At 36.4% G+C, this 5904-nt stretch overlaps 2 non-coding genes across 2 annotated transcripts; both read right to left on the reverse strand.

Moving 5' to 3' along the window:
• Positions 1-645: 645 nt before the first annotated feature.
• LOC133030719 (small nucleolar RNA R71) lies at positions 646-752 on the reverse strand. Its single transcript, XR_009684268.1, has one exon. It is a non-coding gene; the product is annotated as a small nucleolar RNA R71 (small nucleolar RNA).
• A 4763-nt stretch (positions 753-5515) lies between these two features.
• Positions 5516-5621, reverse strand: LOC115701657 (small nucleolar RNA R71). The gene has a single exon (XR_004008648.2). It is a non-coding gene; the product is annotated as a small nucleolar RNA R71 (small nucleolar RNA).
• Positions 5622-5904: the final 283 nt, after the last annotated feature.

The raw sequence follows: 5904 nt of genomic DNA on the forward strand, positions 1-5904 counted from the left end.
GATTTTTCTTTCTAATTTAAGTACTAACTCTGTTGTCTCAAGATCTTATTCTGCTTTCAGGTTCAATAGTTTATGAGAAGTCAAGGACCAATTGCCAGATTACATGTTGACCCTGAGATAGAAAAGACTTGTAGAAGAAACAGAAGGAGGAGGAAATTAGAAAGAGCGACACTAGAGATTGAACAAGAAGGAGTCATGGCTGACAACAACAATAATGGCAACAATGGACACAACGGAGGAGGTGTAGAAGACCAGGCTAATGGACATAACAACAATGACCGTAGCCTAAGGGACTACTTACTTCCTAACTTGACAGGGGCCCGATCCTGCATAAGGCCACCTGCTGTTGACGCCAACACTTTTGAAATCAAGCCAGCCATACTGCAGATTGTCCAATCTTCAGTCCAGTTTGGGGGACTGCCGTCAGAAGACCCAAACATGCACCTCGCCAACTTCGAAGAACTGTGCCAGACATTCAAGGTGAACGGAGTTAGCGATGATGCCATCAGACTAAGGCTGTTCCCATTCTCACTACGGGAACGAGCCAAAAGTTGGTTTATCTCTTTACCAACTCATTCTATCAACACTTGGGAGGAATTGGCCCTGAAATTCCTATCAAAGTTTTTCCCTCCAGCAAAGATTGCCAAGCTGAGAGCTGATATCAACAACTTCACCCAGCAGGACAGTGAATCTCTTTATGAAGCATGGGAGAGGTTCAAGGACTTACTGAGAAAGTGCCCTAATCATGGGATTGAGAAGTGGCTGCAAGTGCACAACTTTTACAATGGGTTGATGAATGAAACCCGAACACTCATAGATGCCGCCGCTGGTGGAGCTTTCATGAGGAAAAGTGCTAATGAGGCCTTTGAATTACTTGAAGAAATGGCCATGACTAACCAACAATGGTCAACAGAAAGAGGTCCATCTAAAAAAGTTACAGGTAGGTATGAAGTGGATGTTATTACCAAGTTGACATCTCAGGTAGAGGCCCTAACAAAACTGATAACTGTTCAAGTAAAACAAGCTCAGGTGGTTTGTGAGCTATGTGGAGGTCCTCACCCCTATGAGGAATGTCTGGTGGATGTCAATAGTTTACCAATGGATCAAGCAAAAGCCATTGGAAACTATGCCCAAAATAATAATTATGGGCGCAACCAGCAGAGAAATCAGCCCCAACAAAACCAACAACAGCTGCAGCAACAAAGTCCTAGTGGAGGCTCCAATATCCAAGCTGATTTATTGCTCCAATTCATGATGGAGACTAGATCCTCTATTAAAACTCTAGAAACTCAGATGGAACAATTGACTACTCAAGTGGCAAAACTAGCTCAAGAGAATTCACCTAGCACTAGTGAGGTAAAAGGACAAGAGCAATGTAAAGCAATCTCCTTAAGGAGTGGAAAGAGTTATGATGGCCCGAGCCAAGCCAAGCCAAGCCAGAGAATGGAGAAGATGAACAACCAGTACCTACACCAGAAAAGCAGAAGACTACTGATGGTCTTCAGCAAAAAGAAACTTCTCCCCCTATTAGTATTGACCATCATATAAAGATTCCTTATCCCCAGAGGTTGCGCAAGACTAATACAGACAAGCAGTTTAGCAAGTTTCTTGAAGTATTCAGAAAGCTGCACATCAACATTCCTTTTGCAAAAGCTCTTGAACAAATGCCAAGCTACGTCAAATTCATGAAGGAGATTTTGTCAAAGAAAAGAAAGATGGAAGAATTTGAGATGGTGGCACTTACTGAAGAGTGCAGTGCAGTCCTGCAGAAGAAACTACCACCCAAGCTAAAAGATCCGGGTAGTTTCAACATCCCATGCTCAATAGGGGTTCTATACAAACAAAAGCTTTATGTGATCTGGGAGCCAGTATCAACTTAATGCCCCTATCAATGTTCAAAAGATTTAAATTAGGGGAAGCTAAACCCACAACAGTTACTTTACAAATGGCAGATCGGTCTTTGACTCATCCTCGGGGTATAATTGAAGATGTCTTGGTAAAGGTTGGTAAGTTCATCTTCCCTGCTGATTTCTTAATACTTGACATGGAGGAAGATGAGAATATTCCTATCATCTTGGGAAGACCATTCCTGGCAACGGAAAGGGCATTAATTGATGTACAGAAGGGGGAGTTAAAGTTGCGTGTTCAAAAAGAAGAAGAAACTTTCAAAGTATTTGCTGCAACTGAAATTCCTACTTGTTGTCGACTGGAAGTTGTAAAGGATGGTCGAGAAGTCACTACCAACAAGACAAAAGGGAAGTCTAAAGAACGATTTCGAACTGTTCGACGACGTATGAAAAGATTGTTGTGTGGAAATTATGAAGGTGACTCTCAATCTAAGGAAAGCTCTAAAATTTGCAGCATTGGAGGTCAGTTTTCGTCGTTTGGCACAAAGGCCCTCATGGATGCGAGAGGTGGATTCTACCCACCACCACCTCCACCGCCATACTGATTTGGCGCTCAGGTAAGTTTCCTTTCCCTTTTCTTTAATGTCACATTGGGGACAATGTGTCACTTTAGTTTGGGGGGAGGAGTGACTTAATTTTTATTTTGAGTTTTTAAGTTTTATGTCTTTTAATTTTTAATTTTTAGTTTTTTTTTTTTTATTGTTTTGAGTCAATTTTCGTAATATGAGTCAATTTAAAAGTAGGTAGATAGCATGATTTGAAAAGTTCACTTATTTTCGAAAAATCCGTGTGCTTGGCGATATTACATTCTTGACTAATTTCAATTTTATACTTGAAAGAACATGGAATCATATTAGGTAATTTGCTAGTAATTTAATTGTTTTATGCTTGTTGATTGTGGAATGTAGAAAGTTGTTTGGAAAATTCTAGAACTTGCATGCTTGCTATTTGAGGCGAAATAATAAATTATGCATGACTAGGAAAGTGATTTAGGCAATTTTTGGATCGATTGTGCCTTTCAAGCCATCCTTGTAATTTTTATCCTAGTTACCTGTTTTGAGCCTTAATCTATTCTTTGTTCTACACATATTGAGCATAAAAAGATAAACCCATGAATATCCAAAATATTTAACCCTAATTATACCGTAAGTAGATCGTTAGTTTGGGGGAATTTAGATGGGAAATTTGTTGTATGTTTGTGGAAAAGGTGTGAAAATTGAGAGAATAAAAAAAAATTTTGGCAACAACTTGAAAAAAAAAAAGAAAAAAGAAAAAAATCTGACAACCAATGTCAAATCTAGAAAAAAAAAAAGATAAACATAAAATTGTTGCAACCTTGTTGAAAAAAAAAAACAATATCTCTCATACAATTAGAAAAATGGGTATTGGGATTGTGTGAAAAATATTGTGGATGACATGATTTGAGAAGCTTATGGTATAGGAAAGCCTAAATGACAATTTCAACTACCTTTACCCTAAGCCTAACATTACAAGCCTAGAAAGACCTTCTGATTCTTAGTTGTGCATTAATCTATATTAGTGGAGAATAGTAAGTATTGCTAGCATATGAAATTTTGGGTTAGTGGATTGATGATTGTAATTGGCATGCATAAAGTGGTTTAATTGTTAGTTAATTGCATTTTATGGTTTCACAAGCTAAATGAAAATAAATTGAAATCTGTCAATGGTGTAATTGAACTGAAATTCTGGATTATATGCATAAGTGAATTTTTTTCATAATCATGTTATTGAAGCTACTTGAAAATTACTCATGTTTTGGAGATTGACTTGTTTAATGTTTGTTTAGTGTTTCACTCGAGGACGAGTAAAATCTTAGTTTGGGGGAATTTGTTAGGTTATTTTTAGTATTAATTTTAGATTAAGTTTAGTATATTTTTAATTAAGTTTTAATCGTGTTTGAAGTATTTTTACGCTTGTTATCTTTTATTTTTACAGATTTAAAATAGAAGAAGATTAGAAAAATATCAGAGAAAAAGATGGGAAAAAGATAAAAAATATCATGATATTTAAAATAGAGAAAATTGTGGAAGCCGAAACTTCAAGCCTGAATTCGACGGTGTTATGATTGGATTTTGGAAAAAGTACAAACATGAAAGTTCTAGATCTCTCTTTTATCTTTCCGGAACATCTTGAATCGTCTGATTCCGAGCAATATTGAGAGAGTTATGGTCAAAATACTATCAGTCAACGCAGCAGAAAAAAAATATCTCGTTTGAGGTTTCCCAAAAATTTAAATCCGAATGGGAATTTAAATATTGCGTTTTTTTCCATATTTTTAGGCCTTCAATGCCTATATAAAGGGAAGAATGGAGTTGATTTCATCAAGCAATTTCAGAGAGAAAAAAAGTGAGAGTTCAGATACAGAGTAGAGAGATCAACTGCAATACTGGAGACATACTGCTCAGGGTTTTCAGCATTCTTCTTTTCTTCTCTTCCCTATTTTTCATCTCTTTTCTATCAGTTAATATGTGTATTTGTGCTTCAATGAACATGAGCAACTAAACACTTTAATTAGGGTTAGATGGATATTGTTTAACATTGTTTTATGGTTTTAATATGATTAATTTTCTCCCTAATTTCTATGTATTCTATTTTATTTGTGCTTAATTACTTTTAATTGTCTGGCCACCAATTAACTGTTTATGATTTTAATGCGAGATCTGAGAAGTGAGTGTCAAATATGCTATAGTAGAATAGAACTGAATTTCGATATAGGACGAGAGTACCTATATGGTTTAGATAGCTTATAGGGTTTCTGTGTTTAATGCCTGTTGCATGTTAAATTTATCACGAGAGTAGAAAGTTTGCATGTAATTGAGGTTTATATATCTGAGAAGACTATAAATTACCTTAGTAAACCTGCTATTGCATAGGAATTAAAATTAGGAAAATAATCATATTAGGCCATATTCAATAACAACAATTGAAATCGACACCCTAGTTTATTAACTATTAATTTTCTAGAATCGTTGCTTCCAACTCTTTTTCTTATACTTCATTGTTTTTTTTTTCTATCTTTTATTTAATCAAATAGAAGTAAAAGTTTAATTTTAACGTACTTAACTACACTCCTTGTGGGATCGACCTCACTCCTAGTGAGTCTACTACTTGAAACGATACGTACACTTGCGTGTGCTAAATATCGCAACAAGAAGTCATGGCTCAACACGGAAATAATGAGGGTGTAGTAAATCAAGCCAATGGTCAAAATCTTCGTGATAGAAGCCTGAGGGATAATGTGCTACCCACAATGATAATGGTCCAATCTTGTATCAGACTACCCACTGTTGATGCGAATGATTTTGAGATCAAGACTGCCATTCTTTAATTGGTTCAATTCACTGTTCAATTTGTGGGATTGACTATAAAGGACCCCAAACATGCATCTCTCTAACTTCATGGAGCTTTTTCAGACATTTAAAATAAATAGAGATAATGATGATGCCATTCTCCTCAGATTTTTCCCATTCTCACTAAGGGAGCAAGCCAAGAGTTGGTTGGTGTCTTTACCATCTAACTCTATTGCCACATGGAATGAATCTGCAATGATGTTTTTCTTAAAGTTTTTTCCTCCAGCTAAAGCTGCTAAGTTGAGAGGGGAGATCAATAATTTTTATTAGTTAGACAATGAGTCTCTCTATGATGCTTGGGAGAGATTTAAGACTTGATCTTAAAGTGTCCTCACCATGGAATAGAAAAATATTGTTGGTCCATAACTTTTACAATGGGTTGTTTGGTACTACTCGCACACTCATTTATGTGGCAATTGACGGGGCATTTATGAGAAAATGTGTCAATGAGGCATATGAGCTGTAAGAAGAGATGACAATGAACAACCAACAATGGCCAAGTGAAAGAAATAATACTAAGAAAGTGGTTGGTTTGCATGAGGCTGATGCAATCACAAAATTAACTGCTCAAGTCGAAGCCTTGACCAAACTGATGACAGCCAAGTGCAACAACCACGAATTTAATG

This window comes from Cannabis sativa, chromosome 8 (assembly GCF_029168945.1).
Source record: "Cannabis sativa cultivar Pink pepper isolate KNU-18-1 chromosome 8, ASM2916894v1, whole genome shotgun sequence".
In the NCBI taxonomy this organism is placed as follows: Eukaryota; Viridiplantae; Streptophyta; class Magnoliopsida; order Rosales; family Cannabaceae; genus Cannabis; species Cannabis sativa.